At 40.1% G+C, this 15,219-nt stretch overlaps 2 long non-coding RNA genes across 7 annotated transcripts in view; one reads left to right on the top strand and one right to left on the bottom strand.

Moving 5' to 3' along the window:
* The window catches only part of LOC142826921 (uncharacterized), a 175,363-nt gene that overhangs the window by 56,039 nt on the left and 104,105 nt on the right, over positions 1-15,219 (top strand). The gene's annotated exons all lie outside the window — the stretch shown is intronic.
* On the bottom strand, positions 514-7,424 carry LOC142826920 (uncharacterized). Its single transcript, XR_012901186.1, has 3 exons — positions 7,161-7,424; positions 4,850-4,888; positions 514-1,091 (listed from the first exon to the last, which is right to left on the bottom strand). It is a non-coding gene; the product is annotated as an uncharacterized LOC142826920 (long non-coding RNA).

Genomic DNA, 15,219 nt, shown 5'->3' with positions numbered 1-15,219 from the left:
TTGGATTGAATGAAGTGTACTGTTTTATCTTTCTGTGCTATATATGATAGTATAATCTCTGTTCAGTTCATTGAGGGTGAAATGGATCTTTATCCTTCATCACATCAAGAAAAAAAATCTTTAAAAACTGAGTTAGTTTTTAATTCCTAATGTACGATTTGCATTTAGAAGAAAGCAGCTGCTTCGTACTTGGAACTGGAGAAACTACTATATCAATTTATATACTTAAGTTAGGCAAAGACTCAACTTCAAGTGTTTTGGGCATATGGCCAACTGAGCATTACTGTCACATTTGATTCTTTATTAGGCACCGTAAGAATTCCAGAGAAAACAAGACTTGGCAAAAATACAAGATTAATTTGTATATGTTAAATGAGTTTACACCAAGTTTTGATTTGTTTGCCTTCAATTAGATGCTGTATAATACAAAATAACTTATATTTTCTATCAAAATGAGAGGCTGTGCACTAACCAATGAAAATATTAGTAATTTTATTGATAATTTGAGTTAATTTGAGCTAATTCAGAAGTTTGATGGCAGTGATTGTCATCCAGTTGATGTAACTCTGCTTTTACTCATGTTCAGCTCTGCTTTGCTGTCATTTGGCAGTCAGTCACACACATTGCTTGCCTTTCAACTTGCTAAGTTCTCTTTCTTTCTATTTCAAGGTTCCCAAAAACATTTCCTGTCTTCTAGAATTCTAATTAAATCTATGGGCACATCAACAAGAATGCAAGAGGTATTTTGTCTAATAGTTTTCCTCCAGAGCAAAGTGGTTGTGGTGTGTGTTTGGTTTTTTTTTTTTTTTGGTTTGTTTTTGTTTTTGGTAGATAATAAAATCCAGGGGCTCTAACTCCCAATCTTATATTCCAACCACTAGATCAAGCTCCTTTTTAATCATTCTTCTATAAGATTTCCTATGATCACAGGAAACAAATGCTGTTCAGAAATTTGAAGGAGGGTGTATGGAGCTAAAATGAGAAGTGACTAATTTTGGCTCAGTTGTTGCTGTATGTTCAAGCTCTGATGGGCAGAGTGGAATAGGAGACAGTATCAGATCTTGTACCATGAAAGAGGTAGCTCAACCAATCTGAAAAGGATTTAAACATCATTAGGAAATGTAGTATGTACTAAGTGACTAAGCATGCAACTTCTTTTTAAATAGAGGATTTTTCATTAACTCTCCTCACCACTAGCCCTCTCTCTCTCATAAAGAAGGACTGTGCTTTTAAGGGGAAAACCAATTTTTTTTTCATCTCTCTCTACCTGAAGAATGCATCCACATAAAATTTGTCCACCATTGATATACAATGTAAGTTTAACATAGAGGGTTTTTGCTTATTAATCAATTTTTGAAAGGATCATAAAATATTTTGATTATTGTTGTTTTTGTAAGTCACTAATATGACTTACAGCTTTAGATTTAGTTTCTCTGAGATGCTTTTCAGTTGTGTGGCCTATAAATGGGAAGGTTTTATTTCAAGTAAACTTGATTTACTAATTGCTGTAGCAAATAACACTCTCATGAGGTTTGGCATGTTGTCACTAGCAAAGGAAATTAACCAGTATGGCAAATTGTTTGCCAGATGCAACATTTTTAAAGGTAATCCTTAATTTTAATGAGTAAGTAAGTGTTTTTTATTTTTTTTCCCCCAGAAACATTCAATGAAATATGACAGGTTAATGGCATAATTGTCATAAATTACATGAAAGGTGTGATTGATAGCATAACAAAATAATAGTGCAGAAGTAAAAAATAGCAGATTTTAGATGCTTTTATGGTATCTGTTAGCAAAAGAGCATTTTTAATATTACAATGGAAGTTAAAGAAATTCAAAAAATATCTGATGTATTCTGAGTAGTGCAAAACACACGTACAAATATGCGATATACAGTATAGTTAGTGTGTTTGTGTGTGAGTCTATTTGTTATATATATCTACAAGACCTGATTGCATAGTATAAATATTTAACAATGTGAATATGGGAAAAGTGTATTACTTACCAACTAGTGAAGCCTCAGGTTATTTATGCATGTCTTGGCTGGCTTTTAGGCTTTATTACCTTTAATTTCTGGGGGCTTATTTTAACAGTTTTTGAAATTACATAAATTACAATGATCGGAGGCTTCAGGGACTCTATTTTTGTATATACAGTTTGGATCTCTCTAATCCAGCATGCTCAGGATCTGACCAGTCCTAAACCAGAGAGTTTGTCGAATCACAGGAGGTCAATATTGTCTAGCAGCATTACCAAAACTTCCACTGCTTACTGGGGCTATAAGAAGTCATTTAGGGGTAAACTAGAGCTAAATAATAGCACAGAACATTGAGAGCCAGGATTAGTGGCTCTAAACAGATTTTTATGGGACTGTGGGAAGTTATGATAAATGGACATCCGGCTAACTAAATCATGCCAGACCACAGATGTTGATGGACCAAAGAGTGCCAAACTAGAGAATTCAACCTGTACTGAATTGAATGATCTCTTTATGTTCTCTAGTGTACTTCAATGTAGTACAGTTTTACACATCACTACATTCAAACATAGTAAGGAACCTTTAGGCCGTGTCTAAACTACACTCTTCAGAGTAATTGGCAGAGAGATGTAAATTAGATGTTTTGAAAGTGAAAATGAAGTGGGGATTTAAATATCCTGCGCTTCATTTGCATAATGGCAGCCTCTGCTTTTTTAAAAGGGGGCTTCTCGGAAAAAAACCTGATAGTTTAGATGGGGCACTTTCAACAGAAATGCCCCATTTCAAAAGATCCTGTACTCCTCAAAAATGATTTTAGATTTTAACCAGCCAACAGATTTTAGGAGGAGTACAGGATCTTTGAAACAGGGCATTTCTGTCAAAAATGCCCCGTCTAAACTGCTGGTGTCTTTCAAAAAGCCCCGTTTCAGAAAAAAGCGGTGGCCGTCGTTATGTAAATGAAGTGCAGGATATTTAAATCTCTGCTTCACTTGCACTTTCAAAATGTCTAATTTACATCCCTCTCCCGACAGAGGTGTGTAGATTAGATGTAGACTTAGTGTGCACTAGCAGGGTAGACATGCGCTAATGACAATGCATCACCTTAGTGTGCTTTAGAAATTATGTTCTATAGACCACATTACTGTTCAGACATCCCCTTAGCTACTTTTCTGATGTTTATTGGAAAAACATCTCTTTTAACCTGCTTAATCTGTTGGCTGGTTAAAATCAGAAGCCCTGATTATGCAGGAAAAGGACTTGGCTTTGTTTGGTTGGCATTACACTGACCATATTTCTCAAAGTGGTCCCCCCGCCCCAAAGTACTTTGAGATCAGCTAACTAGCTGTTCCAGTGTATTTATTTACTGGCTCCACTGCCATGGAGTCTTGTGGCTCCCATTTGGCTCCAGTTCATGGTTGGTAGCCAAGGGGAGCCGTGGGAGGTGGCAGCCCGGCCCATACCTCTTCCTCCCTGCTCTCCTTGGCTGCAAACAGAGATCTGGAGCCAATGAGAGACGTGAGGGTCCATTGCCACAGAGCTGGTATAAAAACATGCTGGAGCAGCCAGTTTCTCAGGGTGGTTACGGGGACCACTTTGAGAAACTTGGCACTGGGAGAAGCTTTAAGAGCTGTCCTAGGAAGGCTTTCCTAGGCATGTCTAAACTGCAAGCCTGCTGCTCCATTGCTCAACTGACTGAAATTGCATTGATGGAAAAGTGAAAGGTAAAATCCAAATTAGGTTCAGAACAATTTCCTCAGTTAAAAATGACAAAAATGTAATGTTTTGCATACAAGTTATGGACATGAGCTAACAAATGCAACACCTATTACTACAGATATTCACTGTCAAAGATAACTTTTTATATTAATTTCAAGTAAAGGGCCACACATAGGTATGTTGATAGAAATTACAGTTATGTCTGTGTACATTACATAAAATAAGTTGGTCTAATAGAAATGGAACTTTGAATATTAACTGGAATTCTCCGAAAGGAAACTGCCACAAGAACATTAACCTTGCAAGTTAAGGAAATGTTGTGAAGCATATTTGCTCCATCACTTTTAATGAATAATTCAGAAATCAAAATTGCAATTTTCAGACTTTTCTAGAACACACTTAGCCATTTGTTCACCTTTCATCCCTTTCAAAAATCCAATCAGGTTAAGAGCATTTTAATGCACCTCTAATACGTACATTACCCAGAAATCTGGATTAAAGGAGAAAAGAGGTTCTTGTGACCGTCATAAGTGATGTTCAAGGGTTACTATGGGAATGATAGAATTAGTTTCATTTAGTGTGCTCTTCGATTGAAATACTTTCTAATTTAAAAACAAATGCTCCACAGAGCACGTTGGATGCTAGAAAGGTTACATGCAGTACATTTCTAACCCACTATCAAGACAGTTAAGTCACACTGAATCACTTTTCCATTAGTATTCATGAAGATAGACTCATCCTTTAATACAAAATCTTGGGGTTATAATAATTTAGCCAATGAACAGGGTTGAGTGACTCCTGTAGTGTTGAGTTTAATATTAATTATTGTTGCTATTGCTTTTAAGGTGTTCAGATACGGCAATGATGGGCAACAGTATAGAACCTTAAAATAGATGGAGTAATGAATGTAACTCGGCAGGGCTTGGGTCACAGTGAACTCCCCCATACTAGTTTATATCCGCCCTCTTGACCCTAATACCTGAAATCAGCACACTTTTGACCTACAGTTGTTATATGGACTCCCTATTCACGATTAAGGATCTAGGAGTTGAAAGAGTCTCTTTTGATGATATCCATGTAAAATAAATATTATGGGGCACTAGCTTCCCCTGCAGGTGGGTGGAGGATCTTCACATATAGGAGGAAGGATTTTACCTTTTTTGCTTACTATGGAGGGATGTGTCTGGTGGAAGCCTGCAAGTATACAAAACAGAATGGTCAGTGGATATCCTAAAACAGACTGGAGAATAAAAAGTGATTAAAAGTCAAAGGAGATGATAGATTCTATCTTATTGTATTTAGATATTAAATTGGAGATGAAGTGCAACATTAAATGACAGTAGTTTTATACCAAAAGGTCTATCTCCACTAACTGGCCTCTGACATTTATTTTCATTTTCCTGTTTGTTCTTTCCTCAATGAAATATTGTGACTGCTGCCCAGATAAAGAAATCCCAGGATGAACTGTTCTTTAACTTGTCTGTACCTAGAAGTTTTATTCATCCCAGATAGAGTAAAATAAATTCAAAAAATTATAATGAAAATACCCCTGTTCTGAGTTTAGAAACAGGTCTCTTTTAAATGCTATATTTTCCAAGGTGTATTCTATAACACTCATAGGAGAATACTAATCAAAAATATAAAATAAATCACAAAAAGTGATATGCATTTCACAAAACCTTGTCTTCTATTTCAAAATCTGTACATATTGGCTTGTTTTTAACCTTCAGGCATTATTGGCTATCTTTGTTTTTATATCTATGTAGAAGTAGAACCAGTTGAAAAGTGGATCTAAGCTCTCTCAAAAACTTTATTCCTTTTCTCTTGTTCAATCTTTTTGAACTATTATGTCCAGCTCTGACTAGTGGTAATTATTAAAATATTGTTGAATCACTTTTTGCTGCAAATTGGGTTATTTGTAATCTATTTGTCTTAAAACATGGTTCTTTTTAGCTCACTTATTAGTGAAGAAAGTCTAAATTTGAGGAATATTTTAGTAATACACTTTCATGAAGCAAACTAGCTATAGAGGCTGAGAGACCTGGGATCTATAGAAACCCCTCTAGTGCCTTTACTGGGCTCTTGATCAGACATGAAATACATTTAAGCTTGCTTAAGTCATAGTTGGCTTACTACATTTGATGGAGGAATTAAGGTGTGACATTGAAAGAGAGAAAGGAATCAGTTAATTGCACTTTTATTGATTTATTAAAAAGAAGCAAACCAATATGAAACTGCAAAGTATTTCTCAGAATATAAATAATTTACTTCCACTATGCTAGTACTAATGAAATATTATGCATTTAAATGGTCAACTCAAGGTTTCAATTGACATTGAATCAATGGTTCAATTTATCTGGCTTGTCAGTTAGCAGAATAAGTAATGAATGTATAAGGTTTAACAAGTATTACTTGACCACTTCTATAGGAAAGACTTAACTTTATTTTAATCCAATCATTTGGGTTGAGAGTCAGCTAAACACAGAAGTTGACTCCTACCATTGTTTCAGTCTCTAAGAATGTTTTGTTTATAATTTCCCAGTTCGATGTTCCATCTTATCATTTCCCTAAACATATATCCAATGTTAGACTCAGTTTACTTTTATTAGTGTGGGAAGGGGAATATTTGCTGATGTGAAAGTTATTCTTAAATCAGGCATTTAGAAGGTTTGAAATAACATACTTCTAATGCAAGCTAATAAAATAACATTTGGAGATTTTTAGCCAGGAGAAATGGGTTCGTGACACACATGTTACTGGAATGTTGGAGAACTCGGACTTCTCTGAATTCTGTCATATTTTTTTTTTGTAGTCTCTGCCTCGTGGTTGGTCTTAGTGGAGCATTAGTTCTGATTATAGAAATAAGGAACTTGTTTTGCATGTGGGAAGGTAGTCTTTTCTCTATTTGCAACTTTAGATTTGGCTTCACTTTCACTTCTCTGGGGCTATGACTACACAGTTATTTTGGAATAAGCTAATCTGGAAGGGTATGTCTACGCTTGTTCCCTATCTTGAGATACTGTGTGAGGAGTAACAGTTATTTCGAGAGAACAGTTTTCTCTCAAAATAATGCTGTTACACAGGGCGTTTTATTTCACAATAATGCAACTTCAAAATGGTGGCTGCATGCGATTATGCTACTTAAGTGCGGGATACTTAATTCCCGTGCTTCATTAGCAATTTTGGTACACTACATTTGAATCCCAGCCTCGAGATAGGGAGCAAGTATAGACCTACCCAAAGAGATATTCCGGAATAGCTTATGTTGAAATAGCGCATCTACACACACAATGTGTTTTGAAATAGTGAGACCACACTGATTGGATGCTGAATCGCATTTAAGGCCACCTGGAACCAGTTCAGGCAGGGCATCAGGTCAGTGGCTGATGCTTGAGGCGATCTGAGGCTTGTGCTTGAAAGGACCCCCGGACAGCCATTTCTTAGGTTTCCCTGCTTGCTTGCCTACCTTGCTGAGGGATAGCAAAGCATTTTCTTTTCTTCTGGCTTCCCTGCTTCAGGACACCACAGCACTCTCTGCTATGGAGCAGGAGCTGCTTCCGGGCAGTGTTCAGCTCTTGAAGCTTTTGCTGCAAGTCATGCAGAACTTTCTGGAGGCTGCCTCCCAGCCATTGCAGAAACCCAACCCCAAGGATTTCTGGGAGATGGTCCTCAAGTATGTGGGGGAGCAGCTACAGGAGCTGGACACTGCCCGCTATGGTCCGGATGCCATGTCCTGCCACATCTGGCCACCAGTGCAGAGTGGTGGAACCTCATCGTTCTGGAGCACTGGGGAGACCAACAATGGCTTCAGAATAAAGAACAACACCTTCCTCATGCTCTGTGAGTGGCTTGCCCCTGCCCTGAGGTGATGGGGCATGCACATGAGGCCAGCCATTCCCCTCCAGAAGAGTGTTGCCATTGCCCTCTGGAAACTCTCCATGACAGACAGCTACTGATCTGTGGGGAGATCAACCATTGGGGCCCTGCTAGTGCAGGTATGGCATTGCTGGGCTATTGTCTCAGGATGGGGGAGGGCGGGGAAGGACGCAATGAGCTTCCGGAAAAGGGGGTGAGAGTAGTGCAAGCCACCTCCCCGGGAGGGTTTGTTGTGTCCTGCCCTCAATAAGCCCTGTCTGGGATGGGTGTGATTGTAGGGGGTTGCTCCTGCTGAGTGTGGGGAAACACCATCGAAAGGTTTGGCACCCTGAGCTTCCCCAACTGACGGGGGGGATGAAGAGGTAGGGCTATTGAAGGGACACACATCCCTATTCATACCCCAGGCCACTGGGCATCAAGCTACAGCAACTGCAAGGGATACTTTTCGGTGGTCCTACAAGCTCTGACTGACCACTGGGGCCAGTTTACAGACACACATGTTGGGCGATCAGGAAAAGCACACGTGTTTTCAGGAACTGTAGCATCTACCAGAAGCTGCACGCTGGGACTTTATTCCCTGACCTCCACATCAGGGTCGGGGACGTGAATATGCCTGGTGGGTATATTTCCTGCAGCCGTTGCTCATGAAGCCATACACTGGCCACCTCAACCCCTCATGGCAGGCACTTAATGCCAGGCTGAGCAGGGCCTGCGTGGCAGTGAAGGGTGCATTTGGCTGCCTGAAGGTGCATTTTAGATGCCGCTTCCACCTGCCTGGACCTCAGGGAGCACAATATCCCACGTGTGGTGGCTGCCTGTTGTCCTGCACGATGTGTGTGGAAAAAGGGGGAGGCTTTCCTTCCAGGGTGGAGTGCAGAGGCAGATGGCTTAAGCAGGGCTTATGAGCAGCTGTGCATGGCTGCAATCTGGCAGGCCCATCAGGGGCCTGTGTGCATCTGGGAGGCACTGAGGGAAAGCTTCTCTCCAGGGGAGCACTGACACTGTCCCCTGGGCCATCCCACTGGGGACTTCTGCTTCATCTTTCACTGCCATCCCTCCACTTACCCTTCCCTTCCCTCCCCTCCCCCCCTTTTCTGATGACAAAATAAAGACACATATTTTGAACAACTGAACTATCTGTATTTTCCATAATTGGAGGGGGTCAGCGAAACTGGAAAGAGAGTTGAAAGAACCTGTGAGGGGAGAAGAGAGGGTGGGAGAAGGATGGTGAGAACCTTGGAGGAGGAAGCTGAAAGGGGGAGGAGAATCTCAGGGCTTGGGCTGGGAGTGGTGCTGGCTTCTGCCCATTGGACAGCTGCAGGATGGCTTAGGGCTGTCAGGTCTGCTGCGAGCCACAGACCCTGTCTGTAGAGTCTGCTGCTTTAAAGGCTCCTGGGGAGGAAAAGGTGGGGAGGGAGGGATATTTTTCTGTGTGTGGACAGAGCAGCCAAAGGGCACTCTGGGAAGGGCTGGAGGGCCCCTTATTTCGAAATAGCCCATATTCCCTGTCTACACAGGTATTTTGGAATAGGCACTATTCTTCATAGAATGAGGCTTACAGAATTTGAAATAAGCCATCCACTATTTAAAAAAAAACAGTTTGGCTGTGGTAGATACTCGCAAAGTTATTTCGGAATAGTGGTGGTTATCCTGAAAACTTTCTGTGTAGACATACCTCAGATGGCTGCTTCAGAAGAACAGATCAAGATACAAACCCAGATGGAGTTAGTGCAAAAGAGTTCCCAGCATTTCTTCCATATTGTCTGCATTTACATACTTTGTTAAAACAAATAAAAAGAAATCTCTTAAATAAAATCAACAATGGCTAACCCCAAGACAAATAAGAGATTCATACAGATAGATTAATTGACATGGTGTCTCTAGCATATGCCAATCTCTAAAAGATTCTTAATTTGCTAGAGTTGTGGCCTCTCATATGCGGAAAATAAAATGAACTAATTCATGACATGATGGCCTAGATAATATAGTGTCTACCACATTGAATCAGAACAATGGTCTGTGTAGTCCAGGATCCTGTGTAGTCCAGGATCCAACTGACCTGCCCAATGCTATGTTTTATAGAAAGGTTAAAACAAACCTATAATGGGCAATTTTGGAATTAATGCTCATTTATGACAAATGCGTAGGAAATGTCTAGTAACCAGATGTGAACTAAATTTAAGGGGCTATAAAAGTAGCAGGTGCAAGACTCCTATTGCAAATAAATAAGTGTTTCTAGAGCAAATTTGAGTTGCTGCTCCTGACAGTTGTCCTGTTTCTGATCTCTCTAGAAGAATTCTGCACTCCCCTTGTACCTACCTGACCACAGTTACTGTTTCAAGCACTCCAACTCTTTCTTGCCCAGAGAGAACTGCATGGAAGGACAATCTAGGGCACTAGACATTACTTGTCTAGTGAAGAAAATACGGTTTTCTTCAGCCACACACATGCCTCATAAATATCCTCTATAAATATGAATTTGAATTAAATTTAGGGAAGTAGCCAAAGCTGCAAAAAGGAACAAGGGAGTATACACATAGTCCACCATCATTCTGAATTACCCAGATGATTTAGAATATTTGCCATTTGTGTTGGATTGAAGTCCCATAGATTGTCTTGTGAATAACAGTTAGGCTGCTATTATCATAAATATATAGTTCCCATCATTACTATAAGTAGCATCTTTGGAGCAGGCTTGTGAGAGAGATTCCTTGTCTTTGTATGTGGAAATTAATCCTTAGATGCAATCTGCATAGATTGAGAAAAATGTATGCCAGATTAATTTTTTATTTGTCTTTAATTGTATAAAACATCTGAGGCTCTACTAGCAATAAGAGAGAAGCCCACTTTTATATTATGTAAAAGAAACTTCGCAGGGAAAGAAAGCAAAGAGACTTCATAGCCTGCTCTTTGTAATGTATATTTCAGATAATAAATTTGCATGTCTAAGTTTTTGGTTATAGATTCCAATTAGTTTTATAGAGCATCTAGATGAATTAATCCCTTTTGAATTTCAGAAAGCATCTGAGCTGGTAACAGAAGATGCAAGGGATTAATATTTCGCTGCAAAACAACAGTTTGAGCAGGTGGTACTCAATGCTATTACACATATAGGTCACTTGGGAGAGTACTTAGTCACTGAATTGAATATTAATTAGGACAGCTTTCTTAGCCAATTTTTTAAAATGTGAAACATTTCTTACAAAAAGATTATCAAACCCTGAAAGATATTATCTTAAATTGCAACTACTCTTCTTCAATTATTAGAAAGGGAACTTGCTACATTCACACTAATTTTTAAGGATGGGCTTTTGGGAAATAAATTCTGACCTAACCATTAAATGAAATTCTTAGTTGATCCTTGACTTCTGACTGAAAAAGTACAGATAAATTGATCTCCGCCCCTTTCTCTTTTCAACAAGTCAGCTACCTTTCTTAAACTTCTCTAGATTTTGTAAGATGTCTTGCTGGTATCTGTGCCAGCAGGTTGCTTGCTGTATTCCAATCTCATGCTCCAGAGATTCTCCTTGGGTAGGGAAAGGCATGCATACCTTTGGTGTCTGTGGTCTAGAAAGCCTTGAGAGAAATATTTGATTACTGCAGTAATTGAGAATACAAGACTGTCTGCTCAGCAGCACCTCCTACCTTAAACAAATCTCTGGTTTTCCTCTCCTGCATTGACTTTGTATTGATTGATCTATCAGGATGTCTGTTGTACTATTGAAAGACTTTCCTAGGATAGACTCAGGTTACCCAAAAAAGGTGTCTGCAATAGTAACCTCTTTAAAATGACTATACTTGAGTGGGGAAAATGAGCATTCAAATAAGTGGCTATTGAATGCAGGAAATAGGATTTTCATAGAAACTAGGTCTAGAGCAGTGCTACTTAACATGCAGCCTGTGAGCCGCATGCGGCCCGTGGCCTGTTTATTTGTGGCCTGCAGTGTGGTTGGGATTTACGTAGGGATCAACGTGTGGCCCCATAGGTAGGATTCTTTGAATATAGCTTCCACTAGGAATACGTTCCACAATGGTGAGGTGTCTCCCAGGTGGCGTGAGCATTGAAGATGCAAGTGGATCGGCTGGCTGGAACAGATGGGTACAGAGTGTTGGCATTTCTAGCCTCCAGGGAGGAGGTGCTGGGAGTGCCAGGGCATTGAGAAGTGCTGGCTGCTTCGCCTTGTGGACAGAGCCTGAGTTGCTGACTGGCTACGTGTGGGTTCGGTGCCACACCTTAAGGCTTAATCTTTGTATTCATGCCTGCCAGTGTGAAAAGCTATTTGCATATATATTTGCATGTATATGCAACCAAATTTAAGTTGTGGCCCTCGGCAGGTGCTGTGAGTATCATTGTGGCCCCTGGGGCTTCCAAAGTTGAGTAGCCCTGATCTAGAGTTTGGAAGTAACTACTAAAGGGAGATGAGATTGCTAACCTCAGCATGTTGGGTTCTAAATACAAAACTCACCTCTGATGTACCTTTCCCATAAACGATTCTACATACAGACACACACTAATCCATAAACTATTCAAAATTTTACTTTTATAGCTAGGTTTGAGGAGTACTGATACTATGGTATTTGTGACATTAATATTATTACATGGATATTGACAGCAATCCCAGGAAAATATATTAAATCCTTCCAAATTCTGAAATCTAGCAAAGCAACCCACAACCTTTCCCCACCTGAGGGACTATTAATGCATCTTCTTGAACCTTTCATTAGATTGTTTGAATATGGCACAATATTTCAACTTTGCTTCTCTCTCTTCCCACAATGAAATTGCATCCTGATTTTATACTGAAGTTTAAATTAACTCTTACTTGAAATCTTTCAAGAAAGTCCAATGTTTAATTGAAAAATTCAATTAAAACCAAAAGATTTATTTATTCTACATTTGCATATGGCTATTCCTGTGTAGCTGTGGAATCTTTTTGATGCCTTGTTTAGCAGCAGATGATGACATATTGTAGAAATACTGAAGTGTTGACCTTTTTCCAATTGGGAATCTGTCCAAAACTTCCCATTACATTATCACTACTACTATATGAATAAGCATGCAAATATATAATGCAGAAGACCACAGTAAATCTCTGCAGTTGTTCTCAAGCTTTTCAGAGGTTGAATAATAGTCGATGATAAAAAGCTATTGATGAAATTGAGGACATGAAGAATCACATATGCAGGGCTGGAAGTGACGGTAGCCTTTTATTTAGAAAGGATTTAGTGATATCTTATAATCATGGTTAGTATAGTTTCAAACTCAGTAAAAGTCACCTCAGCTGTTGCTTCTGATTTAGATTCTAGGACACCACAGGGCAATAATTTTTGATGGAGGGTGGGTCACTCCAAGAATTTAGAAAGTGGTGAAGGGCTGCACTCTTCTATATTAATGGAGGAGGTGTGAGACCTGGGAAGGAGGTTGGGTGCAGAAGGGATCTTGCAATAAGGGATTGGGGTGCAGGAAAGGGGATGGGGCTTAGGAAGGGGTTTGGATGAAGGAGGCAGTTGTGACCTGGATTAGGGAACTTGTTTGCAGGGGTTTGGGTTGTGACCTGTGGCAGAGGATATGGGTGCAGAATCTGGGAGGGAATGTGGGTGCAGGAGGGGGCAGAGAGTTTGAGTTGTGGGGTAGGGAGGCAAAGGATTGGGTTGTCAGAGGCAGGCTCTGGCTGGAAGATTTACCTGTGTGGTTCCTTGTCAGCAGCCCCCTCAAGCAGACTCCCTTCCTCCTCTGCTCCTGCACTGGCTGCAGGGACTGTGGCTTTTAAACCGCTATGAGCCTGGGGGGGAAGGGGTGGTTCTTCGCAAGCTGCCTGTTGACAAGAGGCAGTTCCCATTGGCTGGAAACCTGACAATGGGATTATGCTGCGGGTGGGGGTAATGCATGAAACCTCTCCTCACTCCCTCAGGCTCACAACTGTTAAAACAGAGCCCTGCAATGGCTGCATTTCTCAGCAGCATGTGAGGGGCAAGCAGGGAGTCTGCTTGTGTCTGTGGGTTGAATCTGGGATTATGTAGGCTGGATTTGGCCCACCGAAAGTATTTTGCCCAGGCCTGCTCTAGGAGCACGTGAAGACCAAAGAGTGACCATACATACAAATACAAAGAGAAAATCTAATCTGTGCTAAGTGTTGTTAGAACAAGTAAGATAACGATTAACCAAGCATATACAAATTGCTTTGAATACCCATGTACAAATTATAAATATAATCATACTCCTATTCAGAGAGAGTCTAATGGATTTCTCACCAACTGATCATTGTCTGTCTAACCGAGTAGGGGTATAGGTACTGCTATGGTTCTTTCCATCGTTATTCCCATTTTTACAGAGTCAGGGACCCCTCCTTTATATTGTAATCCTCACTACAACTAACACTTTGCCTTTCTTGATCCATACTCCCATACCCTGGTTTTCCAAAGTTTGTTTACATTTCCTCTTGTTCTTATTAGCATTTATTCATAAAATATACGCTGCTGTCAGGACAAACATTTGAAAGATGTTACAATATGGTATCTCTTGGTCTTCAAAAATACACTTCAGACGATTTGCTACATCACCACCTATTGACCCATTTTTATAATACTTATGATTTTTACTGACTGTTGTTCTTTGGGCACCTACTTAGGACAATCATTTTTAAGTATGGCCTAGTATGTCTAAGCTGAAATTTTACAGGCTTCAGCCAGTAGTCCTAGTGTGTTAAATGTGTTTACTTATATACCTGAGCATTTAGGAGTTATGGCTAGTCTTATACTGCTATAATCCTACATCTTAAATCCATTTAGCATATATTAATTATATGACATAGCATGTAAATTGACCATAATATCACATAGCACACTAATAAATGAATGATAAAATGAATTAATTGGCTACAAAACCTTGAGAAATCATCAAGTCTAGGCCTCTACATCGAGGCAGGATCAAGTAAACTTGGACTCTTTGTGACAGGTGTTTGTCTAACTCAGGGTGGGCAATAAGCAGCCTGAAGACTGAATGTGGTTTGTCAGGATGAGTCCCTGACAGGTTGCCAGATGCTTTATTTACCTGACATCCATAGGTATGGCTGCTTGCAGCTCCCCTTGGCTGCGGTTTGCCATTCCCGGCCAGTGGGAGCTGTGGGAGGTGGCACTGGACAGGTGGCTGTAGGGAGATGTTGCTAACACAGTTCCTTGTAAGAGACCAGTGATAGTTGAGTCTACTCCCACAAACAAGACAGGGGGACTCAGCTTTTTTTGGAATGGTGAACTATTTCTAGAAAAATTGCTCTATCAAGCTATCTAAACCATGAACTTGGAGAGTGGCATGTTGTTAAAGTTATCTGACACGCCCCATTAGACGACCCAATTTTTGGTCACTTTGAAATGTCCTAAGTTATAACCTTTTGGGCTGAAATTTCCCATGCTTCCAGTTGTCTGCCTCAGCCTGACTGCGTGTGCGTGTGTGTTTGTGCGCGTGTGTGTGTGCATGTGCGCGATTTAACCATTTCTTAAAATGAGGATGGAAGGAATTGTTTCAGCTATGATTTAAAAAAAAATCTGGTTTTAAGAAGCTTGAGCATGCGTATGCTTTTGTGCAGGGACATGAAACTTGTCTCAGAGGCAGCTTTGTGTTAGGGATGTATATGCCTTTGTCATTTGCCATT

This window comes from Pelodiscus sinensis, chromosome 1 (genome assembly GCF_049634645.1).
Source record: "Pelodiscus sinensis isolate JC-2024 chromosome 1, ASM4963464v1, whole genome shotgun sequence".
NCBI lineage: Eukaryota > Metazoa > Chordata > Testudines > Trionychidae > Pelodiscus > Pelodiscus sinensis.
Note: the sequence above shows the minus strand (reverse complement) of the source record. Positions and strands in the feature narration are given on the sequence as shown.